Below are 26,043 nucleotides of genomic sequence, written 5' to 3'. Positions count from 1 at the left end.
CCCCTGTCCTACAGCCATCCTCCTCTCCTCCTCTCCCTCCTCCCCCTGTCCTACAGCCATCCTCCTCTCCTCCTCTCCTCCTCCCCTGTCCTACAGCCATCCTCCTCTCCTCCTCCCCTGTCCTACAGCCATCCTCCTCTCCTCCTCTCCTCCTCCCCTGTCCTACAGCCATCCTCCTCTCCTCCTCTCCTCCTCTCCTCCTCCCCTGTCCTACAGCCATCCTCCTCTCCTCCTCCCCTGTCCTACAGCCATCCTCCTCTCCTCCTCTCCTCCTCCCCCTGTCCTACTGCCATCCTCCTCTCCTCCTCTCCTCCTCCCCCTGTCCTACAGCCATCCTCCTCTCCTCCTCTCCTCCTCTCCTCCTCCCCTGTCCTACATCCATCCTCCTCTCCTCCTCCCCTGTCCTACAGCCATCCTCCTCTCCTCCTCTCCTCCTCCCCCTGTCCTACAGCCATCCTCCTCCCCTCCTCTTCTCCTCCCCCTGTCCTACAGCCATCCTCCTCTCCTCCTCCCCTGTCCTACAGCCATCCCCCTCTCCTCCTCTCCTCCTCCCCTGTCCTATAGCCATCCTCCTCTTCTCCTCTCCTCCTCCCCTGTCCTACAGCCATTCTCCTCTCCTCCTCTCCTCCTCCTCCTGTCCTACAGCCATCCTCCTCTCCTCCTCTCCTCCTCCCCCTGTCCTACAGCCATCCTCCTCTCCTCCTCTCCTTCTCCCCCTGTCCTACAGCCATCCTCCTCTCCTCCTCTCCTCCCTCTCCCTGTCCTACAGCCATCCTCCTCTCCTCCTCTCCTCCTCCCCCTGTCCTACAGCCATCCTCCTCTCCTCCTCTCCTCCTCCCCCTGTCCTACAGCCATCCTCCTCCCCTCCTCTTCTCCTCCCCCTGTCCTACAGCCATCCTCCTCTCCTCCTCCCCTCCTCCCCCTGTCCTACTGCCATCCTCCTCTCCTCCTCTCCTCCCCCCCCCTGTCCTACAGCCATCCTCCTCTCCTCCTCTCCCTGTCCTACTGCCATCCTCCTCTCCTCCTCTCCTCCTCCCCCTGTCCTACAGCCATCCTCCTCTCCTCCTCCCCTCCTCCCCCTGTCCTACTGCCATCCTCCTCTCCTCCTCTCCTCCCCCCCCTGTCCTACAGCCATCCTCCTCTCCTCCTGTCCCTGTCCTACTGCCATCCTCCTCTCCTCCTCTCCTCCTCCCCTGTCCTACAGCCATCCTCCTCTCCTCCTCTCCTCCTCCCCTGTCCTACTGCCATCCTCCTCTCCTCCTCTCCTCCTCCCCCTGTCCTACAGCCATCCTCCTCTCCTCCTCTCCTCCTCCCCTGTCCTACTGCCATCCTCCTCCTCCTCCTCTCCTCCCCCCCCTGTCCTACAGCCATCCTCCTCTCCTCCTCCCCCTGTCCTACTGCCATCCTCCTCTCCTCCTCTCCTCCTCCCCCTGTCCTACAGCCATCCTCCTCTCCTCCTCTCCTCCTCCCCCTGTCCTACTGCCATCCTCCTCTCCTCCTCTCCTCCCCCCCCTGTCCTACAGCCATCCTCCTCTCCTCCTCTCCTCCTCCTCCCCTGTCCTACAGCCATCCTCCTCTCCTCCTCTCCTCCTCCTCCCCTGTCCTACTGCCATCCTCCTCTCCTCCTCTCCTCCTCCCCCTGTCCTACAGCCATCCTCCTCTCCTCCTCTCCTCCTCCCCCCTGTCCTACTGCCATCCTCCTCTCCTCCTCTCCTCCCCCCTGTCCTACAGCCATCCTCCTCTCCTCCTCTCCCTGTCCTACAGCCATCCTCCTCTCCTCCTGAGAGAGAGAGAGAGAGAGAGAGAGAGAGAGAGAGAGAGAGAGAGAGAGAGAGAGAGAGAGAGAGAGAGAGAGAGAGAGAGAGAGAGAGAGAGAGAGAGAGAGAGAAAGAGAGAAACTGAGGGAAAGACAGAGAGAGAGGGAGAGAGAGAAACTGGGAGAAAAGAAAGACAGAGGTGGTAGTCATGGTTGCAGGGACAAGAGGTAACGATAGCGATAACCCCAGTGTCTGATTGTCCAGTCAGCTCTCCCTGCAGAGGTCAGTCAGGCCAGCTGCAATCTAGGTACAACTGCCGGACGGCCATCACCACAGCAGCCAAGCAGACTGTACAAACACACAGAGCGAGAGGAGAGGAGAGGGCAGAGTCTGTCTCTGGGCTGCGAAGCCGGGCTAAACTAGAATAGTCCAGGCAAGACCCAGTCACCAGAACTGGGGGATGGGCCACCTACATGCCCAGCACCTGCATTTTTTTTTACCTTTTTTGAACTAGGCAAGTCAGTTAAGAACAAATTCTTATTTTCAATGACAGCCTACCAGGAACAGTGAGTTAACTGCCTTGTTCAGGGGCAGAATGACAGATTTGTACCTTGTCAGCTCAGGGGATTTGAACTAGTGACCTTTCAGTTAATAGCCCAACACTCTAACCACTAGGCGACCTGCTGGTTACTGACCCGAAGCTCTAACCACTAGGCAACCTGCTGGTTACTAGTCCAACGCTCTAACCACTAGGCTACCTGCTGGTTACTAGTCCAACACTCTAACCAATAGGCTACCTGCTGGTTACTAGCCCAACACTCTAACCACTAGGCTACCTGCTGGTTACTGGCCCAACGCTCTAACCACTAGGCTACCTGCTGGTTACTAGTCCTACACTCTAACCACTAGTCTACCTGCTGGTTACTAGTCCAACACTCTAACCACTGGGCTACCTGCTGGTTACTAGTCCAACACTCTAACCACTGGGCTACCTGCTGGTTACTAGTCCAACACTCTAACCACTAGGCTACCTGCTGGCTACTAGTCCAACACTCTAACCACTAGGCTACCTGCTGGTTACTGGCCCAACCACTAGGTTACCTGCTGGTTACTGACCCAATGCTCTAACCACTAGACTACCTGCTGGTTACTGACCCAATGCTCTAACCACTAAGCTACCTGCTGGTTACTGACCCAATGCTCTAATCACTAGACTACCCGCTGGTTACTAGTCCAACGCTCTAATCACTAGACTACCTGCTGGTTACTGACCCAATGCTCTAACCACTAGACTACCTGCTGGTTACTAGTCCAATGCTCTAACCACTAGACTACCTGCTGGTTACTAGTCCAATGCTCTAACCACAAGACTACCTGCTGGTTACTAGTACAATGCTCTAACCACTAGACTACCTGCTGGTTACTGACCCAATGCTCTAATCACTAGACTACCTGCTGGTTACTAGTACAACACTCTAACCAATAGGCTACCTGCTGGTTACTAGTCCAATGCTCTAACCACTAGACTACCTGCTGGTTACTAGTCCAATGCTCTAACCACTAGACTACCTGCTGGTTACTGACCCAATGCTCTAACCACTAAGCTACCCTGCCACATTGCCATTGGTGCACAACACAACATTACTTTGTATTTCATTCAGTTTGTATTCAGATGGTATTCTACAGCTGGTATTCTACAGCAGGTATGCTACAGCAGGTATTCTACAGGTGGTATTCTACAGCTGGTATTCTACAGCAGGTATTCTACAGCTGGTATTCTACAGCTGGTATTCTACAGCAGGGTATGCTACAGCTGGTATTCTACAGCATGTATTCTACAGCTGGTATTCTACAGCAGGTATTCTACAGCTGGTATTCTACAGCAGGTATTCTACAGCTTGTATTCTACAGCAGGTATTCTACAGCAGGTATTCTACAGCTGGTATTCTACAGCTGGTATTGAACAGCTGGTATTCTACAGCAGGTATTCTACAGCTGGTATTCTATAGCTGGTATTCTACAGCTGGTAGTCTACAGCTGGTATTCTACAGCAGGTATTCTACAGCAGGTATTCTACAGCAGGTATTCTACAGCTGGTATTGAACAGCTGGTATTCTACAGCAGGTATTCTACAGCTGGTATTCTACAGCTGGTATTCTACAGCAGGTATTCTACAGCTGGTATTCTACAGCAGGTATTCTACAGCTGGTATTCTACAGCAGGTATTCTACAGCTTGTATTCTACAGCAGGTATTCTACAGCAGGTATTCTACAGCTGGTATTCTACAGCTGGTATTGAAAAGCTGGTATTCTACAGCAGGCATTCTACAGCTGGTATTCTACAGCTGGTATTCTACAGCTGGTAGTCTACAGCTGGTATTCTACAGCAGGTATTCTACAGCAGGTATTCTACAGCAGGTATTCTACAGCTGGTATTGAACAGCAGGTATTCTACAGCAGGTATTCTACAGCTGGTATTGAACAGCTGGTATTCTACAGCAGGTATTCTACAGCTGGTATTCTACAGCTGGTATTCTACAGCTGGTAGTCTACAGCTGGTATTCTACAGCAGGTATTCCACAGCAGGTATTCTACAGCAGGTATTCTTCAGCAGGTATTCTACAGCTGGTATTCTACAGCAGGTATTCTACAGCTGGTATTCTACAGCAGGTATTCTACAGGTGGTATTCTACAGCAGGTATTCTACAGCTGGTATTCTACAGCAGGTATTCTACAGCTGGTATTCTACAGCAGGTATTCTACAGCTGGTATTCTACAGCTGGTATTCTACAGCAGGTATTCTACAGCTGGTATTCTACAGCAGGTATTCTACAGCTGGTATTCTACAGCAGGTATTCTACAGCTGGTATTCTACAGCAGGTATTCTACAGCTGGTATTCTACAGCAGGTATTCTACAGCTGGTATTCTACAGCAGGTATTCTACAGGTGGTATTCTACAGCAGGTATTCTACAGCTGGTATTCTACAGCTGGTATTCTACAGCAGGTATTCTACAGCTGGTATTCTACAGCAGGTATTCTACAGCTGGTATTCTACAGCAGGTATTCTACAGCTGGTATTCTACAGCAGGTATTCTACAGCTGGTATTCTACAGCTGGTATTCTACAGCAGGTATGCTACAGCAGGTATTCTACAGCAGGTATTCTACAGCAGGTATTCTACAGCAGGTATTCTACAGCTGGTATTCTACAGCTGGTATTCTACAGCAGGTATGCTACAGCTGGTATTCTACAGCAGGTATTCTACAGTAGGTATTCTACAGCTGGTATTCTACAGCAGGTATTCTACAGCTGGTATTCTACAGCAGGTATTCTACAGCTGGTATTCTACAGCAGGTATTCTACAGCAGGGTATGCTACAGCTGGTATTCTACAGCAGGTATTCTACAGCAGGGTATGCTGCAGAGTGTATGCTACAGGTTTGCTACAGCAGGAATGCTACAGCAGGTATGCTACAGAGGGTATGCTACAGGTGTGCTACAGTGGGAATGCAACAGCAGTGATACTCAGTCAGAATCTGGAGCCAGACCAGACACTGCGTTAAGTCATCAGTGGTAACTAAGTGATAAGACCTGTGATAGGCCTGTTGATTCATGAGGCTATGGGTCCCATGTAGGGAAGAGGTCAAGATTACACAGCTTTATAGACTAATGCAGGACAAGGGTTAGTATTAAGGCTCTCTATAGTCTGGTCGGAGGGAGGTATGGGGCCCAGGCGAGGGGGGAGAGGAGGGAGTGGTGGTCTCAGTGTCACTAGGCAAAAGGTCCCAAAGTTGGGGGGAGATGAGGGAGACAGGGAGGAGTCGAGGATGATACATGGGTGAGACGGGGGTGAGATGAGGGAGACAGGGGTGAGGTGGGGGTGAGATGGGGGAGACAGGGGTGAGGCGAGGGTGAGATGAGGGAGACAGGGGTGAGATGAGGGAGACAGAGGTGAGACGGGGGTGAGATGAGGGATACAGGAGTGAGGTGGGGGTGAGATGAGGGATACAGGGGTGAGGTGGGGGTGAGATGAGGGATACAGGAGTGAGACGGGGGTGAGATGAGGGATACAGGGGTGAGGTGGGGGTGAGATGAGGGATACAGGAGTGAGGTGGGGGTGAGATGAGGGATACAGGGGTGAGGTGGGGGTGAGATGAGGGATACAGGAGTGAGACGGGGGTGAAATGAGGGAGACGGGGTGAGACGGGGGTGAGACAAGGGAGACAGGGGTGAGTTGAGGGATACAAGGGTGAGGTGGGGGATACAGGGGTGAGGTGGGGGTGAGACGAGGGAGACAGGGGTGAGGTGGGGGATACAGGGGTGAGACGAGGGAGATGGGGGTGAGGCGGGGGTGAGACGAGGGAGATAGGGGTGAGGTGGGGGTGAGGCGGGGGTGAGACGAGGGATACAGGGGTGAGGTTGGGGTGATGTGGGGGTGAGACGAGGTGAGCCGAGACGAGCTGTGTGGAGGTGATCTAGAGTTGTGTATGTGTTTCTGTGAGGAGGTGATCTAGAGTTTTCTATGTGTTTCTGTGTGTGAGGAGGTGATCTAGAGTTTTCTATGTGTTTCTGTGAGGAGGTGATCTAGAGTTTTGTATGTGTTTCTGTGAGGAGGTGATCTAGAGTTTTGTATGTGTTTCTGTGAGGAGGTGATCTAGAGTTTTGTATGTGTTTCTGTGAGGAGGTGCTCTAGAGTTTTGTATGTGTTTCTGTGAGGAGGTGCTCTAGAGTTTTGTATGTGTTTCTGTGTGTGAGGAGGTGCTCTAGAGTTTTCTATGTGTTTCTGTGTGTGAGGAGGTGATCTAGAGTTGTGTATGTGTGTCTGTGTGTGAGGAGGTGCTCTAGAGTTGTGTATGTGTTTCTGTGTGTGAGGAGGTGCTCTAGAGTTGTGTATGTGTGTCTGTGTGTGAGGAGGTGCTCTAGAGTTGTGTATGTGTTTCTGTGTGTGAGGAGGTGCTCTAGAGTTGTGTATGTGTTTCTGTGTGTGAGGAGGTGATCTAGAGTTGTGTATGTGTGTCTGTGTGTGAGGAGGTGATCTAGAGTTTTCTATGTGTTTCTGTGAGGAGGTGATCTAGAGTTTTCTATGTGTTTCTGTGTGTGAGGAGGTGATCTAGAGTTGTGTATGTGTTTCTGTGTGTGAGGAGGTGCTCTAGAGTTGTGTATGTGTTTCTGTGTGTGTGGAGGTGATCTAGAGTTTTTGTCCCCTCTAGTTGCACATGTTGGTAACAAATGAAGTAAGACGGATTTCAGTTTCCCTGCATTAAAAAATCACCCGCCAGTAGGATCACTGTGCATTTTCCTGTTGGCTTATGGTCCTATACAGCATCTGTTTGTGTGTCTCTCTCTCTCTCTCTCTCTCTCTCTCTCTCTCTCTCTCTCTCTCTCTCTCTCTCTCTCTCTCTCTCTCAGAGCCAGCATCTATCTCTCTGTCTTGTCTCTCTCTCTCTCTCTCTCTCTCTCTCTCTCTCTCTCTCTCTCTCTCTCTCTCTCTCTCTCTCTCTCTCTCTCTCTCTCTCTCTGTCTGTCTGTCTGTCTGTCTGTCTGTCTGTCTGTCTGTCTGTCTGTCTGTGTATACAGCTCGTGGAGCGACGTCTTAGAGCCAGCATCTGTTTGAGGTGGTAAATAGACAGCTGTGAAAAATATAGATGAGAACCTCTTTTGGTAAATAGTAACGGTCTTATCTTATCATGAGCTGTTGCTCCAGTTTCAACTGTTCTGCCTGCGGCTATGGCACCCTGACCTGGTCACCGGACGTGCTACCTGTCCCAGACCTGCTACCTGTCCCAGACCTGCTACCTGTCCCAGACCTGCTGTTTTCAACTCTCTAGAGACAGCAGGAGTGGTAGAGATACTCTGAATGATCGGCTATGAAAAGCCAACTGACATTTACCCTGAGGTGCTGACTTGCTGCACACTCTACAACCACTGTGATTATTATTATCTGACCATGCTGGTCATTTATGAACATTTGAACATCTTGGCCATGTTCTGTTATAATCTCCACCAGGCACAGCCAGAAGAGGACTGGCCACCCCACATAGCCTGGTTCCTCTCTAGGTTTCTTCCTAGGTTTTGGCCTTTCTAGGGAGTTTTTCCTAGCCACCGTGCTTCTACACCTGCATTGCTTGCTGTTTGGGGTTTTAGGCTGTGTTTCTATACAGCCCTTTGAGATATCAGCTGATGTACGAAGGGCTATATAAGTAAATGTGATTTGATTGGATGAGGTACCTCAGGTGAACAGGTTGAACTGTGTTTGGGGCGAGTCTGTCTGGACCAACGTCTCCATATCTATCTCTATTGGTTCAGGGAGGTGTCCCCCCCCCCCCCCCAAGGCCTTATCACTGCTACAAAGCATGCTGGGCCGTCTGGGGTCACGGCACCATTGACCATGAGGAGCTGATACCAGGGTCAGGACAAGGTGTGTGTGTGTGCGCATGTGTGCGCGTGTGTGTGTGTGTGTGTGTGTGTGTGTGTGTGTGTGTGTGCGTGCGTGCGTGCGTGCGTGCGTGCGTGCCTGCCTGCGTGCGTGCGTGCGTGCGTGTGTGTGTGTGTGTGTGTGTGTGTGTGTGTGTGTGTGTGTGTGTGTGTGTGTGTGCGCGTGTGTGTGTGTGTGTGTGTGCGCGTGTGTGTGTGTGTGTGTGTGTGTGTGTGTGTGTGCATGGACTGGAGAGGTGATAGACTCATGATGAAGAACAATCTGTAAAGAGTGAAATCAGTCTATGGTGTCTAGTATGGGATGGACTGAAGAGCAGGAGAATCATCTAGTCTATGGTGTCTAGTATGGGATGGACTGAAGAGCAGGAGAATCATCTAGTCTATGGTGTCCAGTATGGGATGGACTGAAGAGCAGGAGAAACATCTAGTCTATGGTGTCTAGTATGGGATGGACTGAAGAGCAGGAGAATCATCTAGTCTATGGTGTCTAGTATGGGATGGACTGAAGAGCAGGAGAATCATCTAGTCTATGGTGTCTAGTATGGGATGGACTGAAGAGCAGGAGAATCATCTAGTCTATGGTGTCTAGTATGGGATGGACTGAAGAGCAGGAGAATCATCTAGTCTATGGTGTCCAGTATGGGATGGACTGAAGAGCAGGAGAATCATCTAGTCTATGGTGTCCAGTATGGGATGGACTGAAGAGCAGGAGAATCATCTAGTCTATGGTGTCTAGTATGGGATGGACTGAAGAGCAGGAGAATCATCTAGTCTATGGTGTCTAGTATGGGATGGACTGAAGAGCAGGAGAATCATCTAGTCTATGGTGTCTAGTATGGGATGGACTGAAGAGCAGGAGAATCATCTAGTCTATGGTGTCTAGTATGGGATGGACTGAAGAGCAGGAGAATCATCTAGTCTATGGTGTCCAGTATGGGATGGACTGAAGAGCAGGAGAATCATCTAGTCTATGGTGTCTAGTATGGGATGGACTGAAGAGCAGGAGAATCATCTAGTCTATGGTGTCTAGTATGGGATGGACTGAAGAGCAGGAGAATCATCTAGTCTATGGTGTCCAGTATGGGATGGACTGAAGAGCAGGAGAATCATCTAGTCTATGGTGTCTAGTATGGGATGGACTGAAGAGCAGGAGAATCATCTAGTCTATGGTGTCTAGTATGGGATGGACTGAAGAGCAGGAGAATCATCTAGTCTATGGTGTCTAGTATGGGATGGACTGAAGAGCAGGAGAATCATCTAGTCTATGGTGTCCAGTATGGGATGGACTGAAGAGCAGGAGAATCATCTAGTCTATGGTGTCTAGTATGGGATGGACTGAAGAGCAGGAGAAACATCTAGTCTATGGTGTCCAGTATGGGATGGACTGAAGAGCAGGAGAAACATCTAGTCTATGGTGTCTAGTATGGGATGGACTGAAGAGCAGGAGAAACATCTAGTCTATGGTGTCTAGTATGGGATGGACTGAAGAGCAGGAGAAACATCTAGTCTATGGTGTCTAGTATGGGATGGACTGAAGAGCAGGAGAATCATCTAGTCTATGGTGTCTAGTATGGGATGGACTGAAGAGCAGGAGAATCATCTAGTCTATGGTGTCCAGTATGGGATGGACTGAAGAGCAGGAGAATCATCTAGTCTATGGTGTCTAGTATGGGATGGACTGAAGAGCAGGAGAATCATCTAGTCTATGGTGTCTAGTATGGGATGGACTGAAGAGCAGGAGAATCATCTAGTCTATGGTGTCTAGTATGGGATGGACTGAAGAGCAGGAGAATCATCTAGTCTATGGTATCTAGTATGGGATGGACTGAAGAGCAGGAGAATCATCTAGTCTATGGTGTCCAGTATGGGATGGACTGAAGAGCAGGAGAATCATCTAGTCTATGGTATCTAGTATGGGATGGACTGAAGAGCAGGAGAATCATCTAGTCTATGGTGTCCAGTATGGGATGGACTGAAGAGCAGGAGAATCATCTAGTCTATGGTGTCCAGTATGGGATGGACTGAAGAGCAGGAGAATCATCTAGTCTATGGTGTCCAGTATGGGATGGACTGAAGAGCAGGAGAATCATCTAGTCTATGGTGTCTAGTATGGGATGGACTGAAGAGCAGGAGAAACATCTAGTCTATGGTGTCCAGTATGGGATGGACTGAAGAGCAGGAGAAACATCTAGTCTATGGTGTCTAGTATGGGATGGACTGAAGAGCAGGAGAAACATCTAGTCTATGGTGTCTAGTATGGGATGGACTGAAGAGCAGGAGAAACATCTAGTCTATGGTGTCTAGTATGGGATGGACTGAAGAGCAGGAGAATCATCTAGTCTATGGTGTCTAGTATGGGATGGACTGAAGAGCAGGAGAATCATCTAGTCTATGGTGTCCAGTATGGGATGGACTGAAGAGCAGGAGAATCATCTAGTCTATGGTGTCTAGTATGGGATGGACTGAAGAGCAGGAGAATCATCTAGTCTATGGTGTCTAGTATGGGATGGACTGAAGAGCAGGAGAATCATCTAGTCTATGGTGTCTAGTATGGGATGGACTGAAGAGCAGGAGAATCATCTAGTCTATGGTATCTAGTATGGGATGGACTGAAGAGCAGGAGAATCATCTAGTCTATGGTGTCCAGTATGGGATGGACTGAAGAGCAGGAGAATCATCTAGTCTATGGTATCTAGTATGGGATGGACTGAAGAGCAGGAGAATCATCTAGTCTATGGTGTCCAGTATGGGATGGACTGAAGAGCAGGAGAATCATCTAGTCTATGGTGTCCAGTATGGGATGGACTGAAGAGCAGGAGAATCATCTAGTCTATGGTGTCCAGTATGGGATGGACTGAAGAGCAGGAGAATCATCTAGTCTATGGTGTCCAGTATGGGATGGACTGAAGAGCAGGAGAATCATCTAGTCTATGGTGTCCAGTATGGGATGGACTGAAGAGCAGGAGAATCATCTAGTCTATGGTGTCCAGTATGGGATGGACTGAAGAGCAGGAGAATCATCTAGTCTATGGTGTCCAGTATGGGATGGACTGAAGAGCAGGAGAATCATCTAGTCTATGGTGTCCAGTATGGGATGGACTGAAGAGCAGGAGAATCATCTAGTCTATGGTGTCCAGTATGGGATGGACTGAAGAGCAGGAGAAACATCTAGTCTATGGTGTCTAGTATGGGATGGACTGAAGAGCAGGAGAAACATCTAGTCTATGGTGTCTAGTATGGGATGGACTGAAGAGCAGGAGAAACATCTAGTCTATGGTGTCCAGTATGGGATGGACTGAAGAGCAGGAGAAACATCTAGTCTATGGTGTCCAGTATGGGATGGACTGAAGAGCAGGAGAAACATCTAGTCTATGGTGTCCAGTATGGGATGGACTGAAGAGCAGGAGAATCATCTAGTCTATGGTGTCCAGTATGGGATGGACTGAAGAGCAGGAGAATCATCTAGTCTATGGTGTCCAGTATGGGATGGACTGAAGAGCAGGAGAATCATCTAGTCTATGGTGTCCAGTATGGGATGGACTGAAGAGCAGGAGAATCATCTAGTCTATGGTGTCCAGTATGGGATGGACTGAAGAGCAGGAGAAACATCTAGTCTATGGTATCTAGTATGGGATGGACTGAAGAGCAGGAGAAACATCTAGTCTATGGTGTCCAGTATGGGATGGACTGAAGAGCAGGAGAAACATCTAGTCTATGGTGTCTAGTATGGGATTGACTGAAGAGCAGGAGAAACATCTAGTCTATGGTGTCTAGTATGGGATGGACTGAAGAGCAGGAGAATCATCTAGTCTATGGTGTCTAGTATGGGATGGACTGAAGAGCAGGAGAATCATCTAGTCTATGGTGTCCAGTATGGGATGGACTGAAGAGCAGGAGAATCATCTAGTCTATGGTGTCTAGTATGGGATGGACTGAAGAGCAGGAGAATCATCTAGTCTATGGTGTCTAGTATGGGATGGACTGAAGAGCAGGAGAATCATCTAGTCTATGGTGTCCAGTATGGGATGGACTGAAGAGCAGGAGAATCATCTAGTCTATGGTGTCCAGTATGGGATGGACTGAAGAGCAGGAGAATCATCTAGTCTATGGTGTCCAGTATGGGATGGACTGAAGAGCAGGAGAATCATCTAGTCTATGGTGTCCAGTATGGGATGGACTGAAGAGCAGGAGAATCATCTAGTCTATGGTGTCCAGTATGGGATGGACTGAAGAGCAGGAGAATCATCTAGTCTATGGTGTCCAGTATGGGATGGACTGAAGAGCAGGAGAATCATCTAGTCTATGGTGTCCAGTATGGGATGGACTGAAGAGCAGGAGAATCATCTAGTCTATGGTGTCCAGTATGGGATGGACTGAAGAGCAGGAGAATCATCTAGTCTATGGTGTCCAGTATGGGATGGACTGAAGAGCAGGAGAAACATCTAGTCTATGGTGTCTAGTATGGGATGGACTGAAGAGCAGGAGAAACATCTAGTCTATGGTGTCTAGTATGGGATGGACTGAAGAGCAGGAGAAACATCTAGTCTATGGTGTCCAGTATGGGATGGACTGAAGAGCAGGAGAAACATCTAGTCTATGGTGTCCAGTATGGGATGGACTGAAGAGCAGGAGAAACATCTAGTCTATGGTGTCCAGTATGGGATGGACTGAAGAGCAGGAGAATCATCTAGTCTATGGTGTCCAGTATGGGATGGACTGAAGAGCAGGAGAATCATCTAGTCTATGGTGTCCAGTATGGGATGGACTGAAGAGCAGGAGAATCATCTAGTCTATGGTGTCCAGTATGGGATGGACTGAAGAGCAGGAGAATCATCTAGTCTATGGTGTCCAGTATGGGATGGACTGAAGAGCAGGAGAAACATCTAGTCTATGGTATCTAGTATGGGATGGACTGAAGAGCAGGAGAAACATCTAGTCTATGGTGTCCAGTATGGGATGGACTGAAGAGCAGGAGAAACATCTAGTCTATGGTGTCTAGTATGGGATTGACTGAAGAGCAGGAGAAACATCTAGTCTATGGTGTCTAGTATGGGATGGACTGAAGAGCAGGAGAATCATCTAGTCTATGGTGTCTAGTATGGGATGGACTGAAGAGCAGGAGAATCATCTAGTCTATGGTGTCCAGTATGGGATGGACTGAAGAGCAGGAGAATCATCTAGTCTATGGTGTCTAGTATGGGATGGACTGAAGAGCAGGAGAATCATCTAGTCTATGGTGTCTAGTATGGGATGGACTGAAGAGCAGGAGAATCATCTAGTCTATGGTGTCCAGTATGGGATGGACTGAAGAGCAGGAGAATCATCTAGTCTATGGTGTCCAGTATGGGATGGACTGAAGAGCAGGAGAATCATCTAGTCTATGGTGTCCAGTATGGGATGGACTGAAGAGCAGGAGAATCATCTAGTCTATGGTGTCTAGTATGGGATGGACTGAAGAGCAGGAGAATCATCTAGTCTATGGTGTCCAGTATGGGATGGACTGAAGAGCAGGAGAATCATCTAGTCTATGGTGTCCAGTATGGGATGGACTGAAGAGCAGGAGAATCATCTAGTCTATGGTGTCCAGTATGGGATGGACTGAAGAGCAGGAGAATCATCTAGTCTATGGTGTCCAGTATGGGATGGACTGAAGAGCAGGAGAATCATCTAGTCTATGGTGTCCAGTATGGGATGGACTGAAGAGCAGGAGAATCATCTAGTCTATGGTGTCTAGTATGGGATGGACTGAAGAGCAGGAGAATCATCTAGTCTATGGTGTCCAGTATGGGATGGACTGAAGAGCAGGAGAATCATCTAGTCTATGGTGTCCAGTATGGGATGGACTGAAGAGCAGGAGAATCATCTAGTCTATGGTGTCCAGTATGGGATGGACTGAAGAGCAGGAGAATCATCTAGTCTATGGTGTCCAGTATGGGATGGACTGAAGAGCAGGAGAATCATCTAGTCTATGGTGTCCAGTATGGGATGGACTGAAGAGCAGGAGAATCATCTAGTCTATGGTGTCCAGTATGGGATGGACTGAAGAGCAGGAGAATCATCTAGTCTATGGTGTCCAGTATGGGATGGACTGAAGAGCAGGAGAATCATCTAGTCTATGGTGTCTAGTATGGGATGGACTGAAGAGCAGGAGAATCATCTAGTCTATGGTGTCCAGTATGGGATGGACTGAAGAGCAGGAGAATCATCTAGTCTATGGTGTCCAGTATGGGATGGACTGAAGAGCAGGAGAAACATCTAGTCTATGGTGTCTAGTATGGGATGGACTGAAGAGCAGGAGAAACATCTAGTCTATGGTGTCTAGTATGGGATGGACTGAAGAGCAGGAGAAACATCTAGTCTATGGTGTCCAGTATGGGATGGACTGAAGAGCAGGAGAAACATCTAGTCTATGGTGTCCAGTATGGGATGGACTGAAGAGCAGGAGAAACATCTAGTCTATGGTGTCCAGTATGGGATGGACTGAAGAGCAGGAGAATCATCTAGTCTATGGTGTCCAGTATGGGATGGACTGAAGAGCAGGAGAATCATCTAGTCTATGGTGTCCAGTATGGGATGGACTGAAGAGCAGGAGAATCATCTAGTCTATGGTGTCCAGTATGGGATGGACTGAAGAGCAGGAGAATCATCTAGTCTATGGTGTCCAGTATGGGATGGACTGAAGAGCAGGAGAAACATCTAGTCTATGGTATCTAGTATGGGATGGACTGAAGAGCAGGAGAATCATCTAGTCTATGGTGTCCAGTATGGGATGGACTGAAGAGCAGGAGAAACATCTAGTCTATGGTGTCTAGTATGGGATGGACTGAAGAGCAGGAGAAACATCTAGTCTATGGTGTCTAGTATGGGATGGACTGAAGAGCAGGAGAATCATCTAGTCTATGGTGTCTAGTATGGGATGGACTGAAGAGCAGGAGAATCATCTAGTCTATGGTGTCCAGTATGGGATGGACTGAAGAGCAGGAGAATCATCTAGTCTATGGTGTCTAGTATGGGATGGACTGAAGAGCAGGAGAATCATCTAGTCTATGGTGTCTAGTATGGGATGGACTGAAGAGCAGGAGAATCATCTAGTCTATGGTGTCCAGTATGGGATGGACTGAAGAGCAGGAGAATCATCTAGTCTATGGTGTCCAGTATGGGATGGACTGAAGAGCAGGAGAATCATCTAGTCTATGGTGTCCAGTATGGGATGGACTGAAGAGCAGGAGAATCATCTAGTCTATGGTGTCTAGTATGGGATGGACTGAAGAGCAGGAGAATCATCTAGTCTATGGTGTCCAGTATGGGATGGACTGAAGAGCAGGAGAATCATCTAGTCTATGGTGTCCAGTATGGGATGGACTGAAGAGCAGGAGAATCATCTAGTCTATGGTGTCCAGTATGGGATGGACTGAAGAGCAGGAGAATCATCTAGTCTATGGTGTCCAGTATGGGATGGACTGAAGAGCAGGAGAATCATCTAGTCTATGGTGTCCAGTATGGGATGGACTGAAGAGCAGGAGAATCATCTAGTCTATGGTGTCCAGTATGGGATGGACTGAAGAGCAGGAGAATCATCTAGTCTATGGTGTCTAGTATGGGATGGACTGAAGAGCAGGAGAATCATCTAGTCTATGGTGTCCAGTATGGGATGGACTGAAGAGCAGGAGAATCATCTAGTCTATGGTGTCCAGTATGGGATGGACTGAAGAGCAGGAGAATCATCTAGTCTATGGTGTCCAGTATGGGATGGACTGAAGAGCAGGAGAATCATCTAGTCTATGGTGTCCAGTATGGGATGGACTGAAGAGCAGGAGAATCATCTAGTCTATGGTGTCCAGTATGGGATGGACTGAAGAGCAGGAGAATCATCTAGTCTATGGTGTCCAGTATGGGATGGACTGAAGAGCAGGAGAATCATCTAGTCTATGGTGTCCAGTATGGGATGGACTGAAGAGCAGGAGAATCATCTAGTCTATGGTGTCTAGTATGGGATGGACTGAAGAGCAGGAGAATCATCTAGTCTATGGTGTCCAGTATGGGATGGACTGAAGAGCAGGAGAATCATCTAGTCTATGGTGTCCAGTATGGGATGGACTGAAGAGCAGGAGAATCATCTAGTCTATGGTGTCCAGTATGGGATGGACTGAAGAGCAGGAGAATCATCTAGTCTATGGTGTCCAGTATGGGATGGACTGAAGAGCAGGAGAATCATCTAGTCTATGGTGTCCAGTATGGGATGGACTGAAGAGCAGGAGAATCATCTAGTCTATGGTGTCCAGTATGGGATGGACTGAAGAGCAGGAGAATCATCTAGTCTATGGTGTCCAGTATGGGATGGACTGAAGAGCAGGAGAATCATCTAGTCTATGGTGTCCAGTATGGGATGGACTGAAGAGCAGGAGAATCATCTAGTCTATGGTGTCCAGTATGGGATGGACTGAAGAGCAGGAGAATCATCTAGTCTATGGTGTCTAGTATGGGATGGACTGAAGAGCAGGAGAATCATCTAGTCTATGGTGTCTAGTATGGGATGGACTGAAGAGCAGGAGAATCATCTAGTCTATGGTGTCCAGTATGGGATGGACTGAAGAGCAGGAGAATCATCTAGTCTATGGTGTCTAGTATGGGATGGACTGAAGAGCAGGAGAATCATCTAGTCTATGGTGTCCAGTATGGGATGGACTGAAGAGCAGGAGAAACATCTAGTCTATGGTATCTAGTATGGGATGGACTGAAGAGCAGGAGAAACATCTAGTCTATGGTGTCCAGTATGGGATGGACTGAAGAGCAGGAGAAACATCTAGTCTATGGTGTCTAGTATGGGATGGACTGAAGAGCAGGAGAAACATCTAGTCTATGGTGTCTAGTATGGGATGGACTGAAGAGCAGGAGAATCATCTAGTCTATGGTGTCTAGTATGGGATGGACTGAAGAGCAGGAGAATCATCTAGTCTATGGTGTCCAGTATGGGATGGACTGAAGAGCAGGAGAATCATCTAGTCTATGGTGTCTAGTATGGGATGGACTGAAGAGCAGGAGAATCATCTAGTCTATGGTGTCTAGTATGGGATGGACTGAAGAGCAGGAGAATCATCTAGTCTATGGTGTCCAGTATGGGATGGACTGAAGAGCAGGAGAATCATCTAGTCTATGGTGTCCAGTATGGGATGGACTGAAGAGCAGGAGAATCATCTAGTCTATGGTGTCCAGTATGGGATGGACTGAAGAGCAGGAGAATCATCTAGTCTATGGTGTCTAGTATGGGATGGACTGAAGAGCAGGAGAATCATCTAGTCTATGGTGTCCAGTATGGGATGGACTGAAGAGCAGGAGAATCATCTAGTCTATGGTGTCCAGTATGGGATGGACTGAAGAGCAGGAGAATCATCTAGTCTATGGTGTCCAGTATGGGATGGACTGAAGAGCAGGAGAATCATCTAGTCTATGGTGTCCAGTATGGGATGGACTGAAGAGCAGGAGAATCATCTAGTCTATGGTGTCCAGTATGGGATGGACTGAAGAGCAGGAGAATCATCTAGTCTATGGTGTCTAGTATGGGATGGACTGAAGAGCAGGAGAATCATCTAGTCTATGGTGTCCAGTATGGGATGGACTGAAGAGCAGGAGAATCATCTAGTCTATGGTGTCCAGTATGGGATGGACTGAAGAGCAGGAGAATCATCTAGTCTATGGTGTCCAGTATGGGATGGACTGAAGAGCAGGAGAATCATCTAGTCTATGGTGTCCAGTATGGGATGGACTGAAGAGCAGGAGAATCATCTAGTCTATGGTGTCCAGTATGGGATGGACTGAAGAGCAGGAGAATCATCTAGTCTATGGTGTCCAGTATGGGATGGACTGAAGAGCAGGAGAATCATCTAGTCTATGGTGTCCAGTATGGGATGGACTGAAGAGCAGGAGAATCATCTAGTCTATGGTGTCTAGTATGGGATGGACTGAAGAGCAGGAGAATCATCTAGTCTATGGTGTCCAGTATGGGATGGACTGAAGAGCAGGAGAATCATCTAGTCTATGGTGTCCAGTATGGGATGGACTGAAGAGCAGGAGAATCATCTAGTCTATGGTGTCCAGTATGGGATGGACTGAAGAGCAGGAGAATCATCTAGTCTATGGTGTCCAGTATGGGATGGACTGAAGAGCAGGAGAATCATCTAGTCTATGGTGTCCAGTATGGGATGGACTGAAGAGCAGGAGAATCATCTAGTCTATGGTGTCCAGTATGGGATGGACTGAAGAGCAGGAGAATCATCTAGTCTATGGTGTCCAGTATGGGATGGACTGAAGAGCAGGAGAATCATCTAGTCTATGGTATCTAGTATGGGATGGACTGAAGAGCAGGAGAATCATCTAGTCTATGGTGTCCAGTATGGGATGGACTGAAGAGCAGGAGAATCATCTAGTCTATGGTGTCCAGTATGGGATGGACTGAAGAGCAGGAGAATCATCTAGTCTATGGTGTCCAGTATGGGATGGACTGAAGAGCAGGAGAATCATCTAGTCTATGGTGTCCAGTATGGGATGGACTGAAGAGCAGGAGAATCATCTAGTCTATGGTGTCCAGTATGGGATGGACTGAAGAGCAGGAGAATCATCTAGTCTATGGTGTCCAGTATGGGATGGACTGAAGAGCAGGAGAATCATCTAGTCTATGGTGTCCAGTATGGGATGGACTGAAGAGCAGGAGAATCATCTAGTCTATGGTATCTAGTATGGGATGGACTGAAGAGCAGGAGAATCATCTAGTCTATGGTGTCCAGTATGGGATGGACTGAAGAGCAGGAGAATCATCTAGTCTATGGTGTCCAGTATGGGATGGACTGAAGAGCAGGAGAATCATCTAGTCTATGGTGTCCAGTATGGGATGGACTGAAGAGCAGGAGAATCATCTAGTCTATGGTGTCCAGTATGGGATGGACTGAAGAGCAGGAGAATCATCTAGTCTATGGTGTCCAGTATGGGATGGACTGAAGAGCAGGAGAATCATCTAGTCTATGGTGTCCAGTATGGGATGGACTGAAGAGCAGGAGAATCATCTAGTCTATGGTGTCCAGTATGGGATGGACTGAAGAGCAGGAGAATCATCTAGTCTATGGTATCTAGTATGGGATGGACTGAAGAGCAGGAGAATCATCTAGTCTATGGTGTCCAGTATGGGATGGACTGAAGAGCAGGAGAATCATCTAGTCTATGGTGTCCAGTATGGGATGGACTGAAGAGCAGGAGAATCATCTAGTCTATGGTGTCCAGTATGGGATGGACTGAAGAGCAGGAGAATCATCTAGTCTATGGTGTCCAGTATGGGATGGACTGAAGAGCAGGAGAATCATCTAGTCTATGGTGTCCAGTATGGGATGGACTGAAGAGCAGGAGAATCATCTAGTCTATGGTGTCCAGTATGGGATGGACTGAAGAGCAGGAGAATCATCTAGTCTATGGTGTCCAGTATGGGATGGACTGAAGAGCAGGAGAATCATCTAGTCTATGGTGTCCAGTATGGGATGGACTGAAGAGCAGGAGAATCATCTAGTCTATGGTGTCCAGTATGGGATGGACTGAAGAGCAGGAGAATCATCTAGTCTATGGTGTCCAGTATGGGATGGACTGAAGAGCAGGAGAATCATCTAGTCTATGGTGTCCAGTATGGGATGGACTGAAGAGCAGGAGAATCATCTAGTCTATGGTATCTAGTATGGGATGGACTGAAGAGCAGGAGAATCATCTAGTCTATGGTGTCCAGTATGGGATGGACTGAAGAGCAGGAGAATCATCTAGTCTATGGTGTCCAGTATGGGATGGACTGAAGAGCAGGAGAATCATCTAGTCTATGGTGTCCAGTATGGGATGGACTGAAGAGCAGGAGAATCATCTAGTCTATGGTGTCCAGTATGGGATGGACTGAAGAGCAGGAGAATCATCTAGTCTATGGTGTCCAGTATGGGATGGACTGAAGAGCAGGAGAATCATCTAGTCTATGGTGTCTAGTATGGGATGGACTGAAGAGCAGGAGAATCATCTAGTCTATGGTGTCCAGTATGGGATGGACTGAAGAGCAGGAGAATCATCTAGTCTATGGTGTCCAGTATGGGATGGACTGAAGAGCAGGAGAATCATCTAGTCTATGGTGTCCAGTATGGGATGGACTGAAGAGCAGGAGAATCATCTAGTCTATGGTGTCCAGTATGGGATGGACTGAAGAGCAGGAGAATCATCTAGTCTATGGTGTCCAGTATGGGATGGACTGAAGAGCAGGAGAATCATCTAGTCTATGGTGTCCAGTATGGGATGGACTGAAGAGCAGGAGAATCATCTAGTCTATGGTGTCCAGTATGGGATGGACTGAAGAGCAGGAGAATCATCTAGTCTATGGTGTCTAGTATGGGATGGACTGAAGAGCAGGAGAATCATCTAGTCTATGGTGTCCAGTATGGGATGGACTGAAGAGCAGGAGAATCATCTAGTCTATGGTGTCCAGTATGGGATGGACTGAAGAGCAGGAGAATCATCTAGTCTATGGTGTCCAGTATGGGATGGACTGAAGAGCAGGAGAATCATCTAGTCTATGGTGTCCAGTATGGGATGGACTGAAGAGCAGGAGAATCATCTAGTCTATGGTGTCCAGTATGGGATGGACTGAAGAGCAGGAGAATCATCTAGTCTATGGTGTCCAGTATGGGATGGACTGAAGAGCAGGAGAATCATCTAGTCTATGGTGTCCAGTATGGGATGGACTGAAGAGCAGGAGAATCATCTAGTCTATGGTATCTAGTATGGGATGGACTGAAGAGCAGGAGAATCATCTAGTCTATGGTGTCCAGTATGGGATGGACTGAAGAGCAGGAGAATCATCTAGTCTATGGTGTCCAGTATGGGATGGACTGAAGAGCAGGAGAATCATCTAGTCTATGGTGTCCAGTATGGGATGGACTGAAGAGCAGGAGAATCATCTAGTCTATGGTGTCCAGTATGGGATGGACTGAAGAGCAGGAGAATCATCTAGTCTATGGTATCTAGTATGGGATGGACTGAAGAGCAGGAGAATCATCTAGTCTATGGTGTCCAGTATGGGATGGACTGAAGAGCAGGAGAATCATCTAGTCTATGGTGTCCAGTATGGGATGGACTGAAGAGCAGGAGAATCATCTAGTCTATGGTGTCCAGTATGGGATGGACTGAAGAGCAGGAGAATCATCTAGTCTATGGTGTCCAGTATGGGATGGACTGAAGAGCAGGAGAATCATCTAGTCTATGGTGTCCAGTATGGGATGGACTGAAGAGCAGGAGAATCATCTAGTCTATGGTATCTAGTATGGGATGGACTGAAGAGCAGGAGAATCATCTAGTCTATGGTGTCCAGTATGGGATGGACTGAAGAGCAGGAGAATCATCTAGTCTATGGTGTCCAGTATGGGATGGACTGAAGAGCAGGAGAATCATCTAGTCTATGGTGTCCAGTATGGGATGGACTGAAGAGCAGGAGAATCATCTAGTCTATGGTGTCCAGTATGGGATGGACTGAAGAGCAGGAGAATCATCTAGTCTATGGTGTCCAGTATGGGATGGACTGAAGAGCAGGAGAATCATCTAGTCTATGGTGTCCAGTATGGGATGGACTGAAGAGCAGGAGAATCATCTAGTCTATGGTGTCCAGTATGGGATGGACTGAAGAGCAGGAGAAACATCTAGTCTATGGTATCTAGTATGGGATGGACTGAAGAGCAGGAGAAACATCTAGTCTATGGTGTCCAGTATGGGATGGACTGAAGAGCAGGAGAAACATCTAGTCTATGGTGTCTAGTATGGGATTGACTGAAGAGCAGGAGAAACATCTAGTCTATGGTGTCTAGTATGGAATGGACTGAAGAGTCACTTGGGACCCAGTTCATTTGGGACCCAGCCCATTTGGGACCCAGCCCATTTGGGACCCAGTTCATTTGGGACCCAGCCCATTTGGGACCCAGTCAGCCCATTTGGGACCCAGTCAGCCCATTTGGGACCCAGTCAGCCCATTTGGGACCCAGCCCATTTGGGACCCAGCCAGCCCATTTGGGACCCAGTCAGCCCATTTGGGACCCAGTCAGCCCATTTGGGACCCAGTCAGCTCATTTGGGACCCAGCCCATTTGGGACTCAGCCCATTTGAGACCCAGTCAGCCCATTTGGGACCCAGCCCATTTGGGACCCAGACAGCCCATTTGGGACCCAGTCAGCCCATTTGGGACCCAGTCAGCCCATTTGGGACCCAGTCAGCTCATTTGGGACCCAGCCCATTTGGGACTCAGCCCATTTGAGACCCAGTCAGCCCATTTGGGACCCAGCCCATTTGGGACCCAGTCAGCCCATTTGGGACCCAGTCAGCTCATTTGAGACCCAGCCCATTTGGGACCCAGCCCATTTGGGACCCAGTCAGCCCATTTGGGACCCAGCCCATTTGGGACCCAGTCAGCCCATTTGGGACCCAGTCAGCTCATTTGGGACCCAGCCCATTTGGGACTCAGCCCATTTGAGACCCAGTCAGCCCATTTGGGACCCAGCCCATTTGAGACCCAGTCAGCCCATTTGGGACCCAGTCAGCTCATTTGGGACCCAGCCCATTTGGGACTCAGCCCATTTGAGACCCAGTCAGCCCATTTGGGACCCAGCCCATTTGAGACCCAGTCAGCCCATTTGGGACCCAGTCAGCTCATTTGAGACCCAGCCCATTTGGGACCCAGCCCATTTGGGACCCAGTCAGCCCATTTGGGACCCAGCCCATTTGGGACCCAGTCAGCCCATTTGGGACCCAGCCCATTTGGGACACAGTCAGCCCATTTGGGACCCAGTCAGCCCATTTGGGACCCAGCCCATTTGGGACCCAGTCAGCCCATTTGGGACCCAGTCAGCCCATTTGGGACCCAGTCAGCCCATTTGGGACCCAGCCCATTTGGGACCCAGTCAGCCCTTTTGGGACCCAGTCAGCCCATTTGGGACCCAACCCATTTGGGACCCAGCCAGCCCATTTGGGACCCAGCCCATTTGGGACCCAGTCAGCCCATTTGAGACCCAGTCAGCCCATTTGGGACCCAGTCAGCCGATTTGGGACCCAGTTCATTTGGGACCCAGTTCATTTGGGACCCAGTCAGCCCATTTGGGACCCAGTCAGCCCATTTGGGACCCAGTCAGCCCATTTGGGACCCAGTCAGCCCATTTGGGACCCAGCCCATTTGGGACCCAGTCAGCCCATTTGGGACCCAGTCAGCCCATTTGGGACCCATATCATTTGGACCCAGATCATTTGGGACCCAGCTGGGAATCACAGCCAGATCACCCGTGATATTAGTCAGTGTTCAACGATCCCATCATGTAGGTTTCGGTTTTGCTCTGGGGATGGCAGATGGGGGTAAGAATCTAACCCAACCTGGGCTGGTCCAGTGGGACCCAGACCATTTGGGACCCAGCCCATTTGGGACCCAGCCAGCCCATTTGGGACCCAGTCAGCCCATTTGGGACCCAGTCAGCCCATTTGGGACCCAGTCAGCCCATTTGGGACCCAGTTCATTTGGGACCCAGTCAGCTCATTTGGGACCCAGCTCATTTGGGATCCAGAACATTTGGGACCCAGCCCATTTGGGACCCAGTCAGCCCATTTGGGACCCAGTCAGCCCATTTGGGACCCAGCCCATTTGGGACCCAGTCAGCCCATTTGGGACCCAGTCATCCCATTTGGGACCCAGCCTATTTGGGACCCAGTCAGCCCATTTGGGACCCAGTCAGCCCATTTGGGACCCAGTCAGCCCATTTGGGACCCAGCCCATTTGGGACTCAGCCAGCCCATTTGGGACCCAGTCAGCCCATTTGGGACCCAGCCCATTTGGGACCCAGTCAGCCCATTTGGGACCCAGTCAGCCCATTTGAGACCCAGTCAGCCCATTTGGGACCCAGCCCATTTGGGACCCAGTCAGCCCATTTGAGACCCAGTCAGCCCATTTGGGACCCAGTCAGCCCATTTGGGACCCAGTCAGCCCATTTGGGACCCAGCCCATTTGGGACCCAGTCAGCCCATTTGGGACCCAGACCATTTGGGACCCAGTCAGCCCATTTGGGACCCAGTCAGCCCATTTGGGACCCAGCCCATTTGGGACCCAGTCAGCCCATTTGGGACCCTTTCAGCCCATTTGGGACCCAGATAATTTGGGACCCAGCTGGGAATCACAGCCAGATCAGCCGTGATATTAGTCAGTGTTCAACGATCCCATCATGTAGGTTTCGGTTTTGCTCTGGGGATGGCAGATGGGGGTAAGAATCTAACCCAACCTGGGCTGGTCCAGTGGGACCCAGACCATTTGGGACCCAGCCCATTTGGGACCCAGCCAGCCCATTTGGGACCCAGTCAGCCCATTTGGGACCCAGTCAGCCCATTTGGGACCCAGTCAGCCCATTTGGGACCCAGTTCATTTGGGACCCAGTCAGCTCATTTGGGACCCAGCTCATTTGGGACCCAGAACATTTGGGATCCAGCCCATTTGGGACCCAGTCAGCCCATTTGGGACCCAGTCAGCCCATTTGGGACCCAGTCAGCCCATTTGGGACCCAGCCCATTTGGGACCCAGTCAGCCCATTTGAGACCCAGTCAGCCCATTTGGGACCCAGCCCATTTGGGACCCAGTCAGCCCATTTGGGACCCAGTCAGCCCATTTGGGACCCAGATCATTTGGACCCAGATCATTTGGGACCCAGCTGGGAATCACAGCCAGATCACCCGTGATATTAGTCAGTGTTCAACGATCCCATCATGTAGGTTTCGGTTTTGCTCTGGGGATGGCAGATGGGGATAAGAATCTAACCCAACCTGGGCTGGTCCAGTGGAGTATTACAGTAACTAAAACCTGGGCTGGTACAGAGGGGTATTCCAGTAACCCAACCTGGGCTGGTCCAGAGGGTTATTCCAATAACCCAACCTGGGCTGGTCCAGAGGGTTATTCCAATAACCCAACCTGGGCTGTTCCAGAGGGTTATTCCAATAACCCAACCTGGGCTGGTCCAGAGGGTTATTCCAGGAATCCAACCTGGGCTGGTCCAGAGGGTTATTCCAGTAACCCAACCTGGGCTGGTCCAGTGGGGTATTCCAGTAACCCAACCTGGGCTGGTCCAGAGGGATATTCCAGTAACCCAACCTGGGCCTGGGCTGGTCCAGAGGGTTATTCCAGTAACCCAACCTGGGCTGGTCCAGAGGGGTATTCCAGTAACCCAACCTGGGCCTGGGCTGGTCCAGAGGGTTATTCCAGTAACCCAACCTGGGCTGGTCCAGAGGGTTATTCCAGTAACCCAACCTGGGCTGGTCCAGAGGGATATTCCAGTAACCCAACCTGGGCTGGTCCAGAGGGATATTCCAATAACCCAACCTGGGCCTGGGCTGGTCCAGAGGGTTATTCCAGGAACCAAACCTGGACCTGGGCTGATGCAGTGGGGTATTCCAGTAACCCAACCTGGGCTGGTCCAGAGGGATATTTCAGTAACCCAACCTGGACTGGTCCAGAGGGGTATTCCAGTAACCCAACCTGGGCTGGTCCAGAGGGATATTCCAGTAACCCAACCTGGGCTGGTCCAGAGGGATATTCCAGTAACCCAACCTGGGCCTGGGCTGGTCCAGAGGGTTATTCCAGTAACCCAACCTGGGCTGGTCCAGAGGGATATTCCAGTAACCCAACCTGGGCTGGTCCAGAGGGATATTCCAGTAACCCAACCTGGGCTGGTCCAGTGGGTTATTCCAGGAACCCAACCTGAGGCAGGGTGTACTGCTGCTGTAGGTGGTTCCTGGGAGTCAGGGTCTGAGGCAGGGTGTACTGGGCTG

This window comes from Oncorhynchus gorbuscha, unplaced genomic scaffold (assembly GCF_021184085.1).
Source record: "Oncorhynchus gorbuscha isolate QuinsamMale2020 ecotype Even-year unplaced genomic scaffold, OgorEven_v1.0 Un_scaffold_553, whole genome shotgun sequence".
In the NCBI taxonomy this organism is placed as follows: Eukaryota; Metazoa; Chordata; class Actinopteri; order Salmoniformes; family Salmonidae; genus Oncorhynchus; species Oncorhynchus gorbuscha.
The sequence above is the reverse complement of the archived record's forward strand: the minus strand, read 5'-3'. Positions refer to the sequence as shown.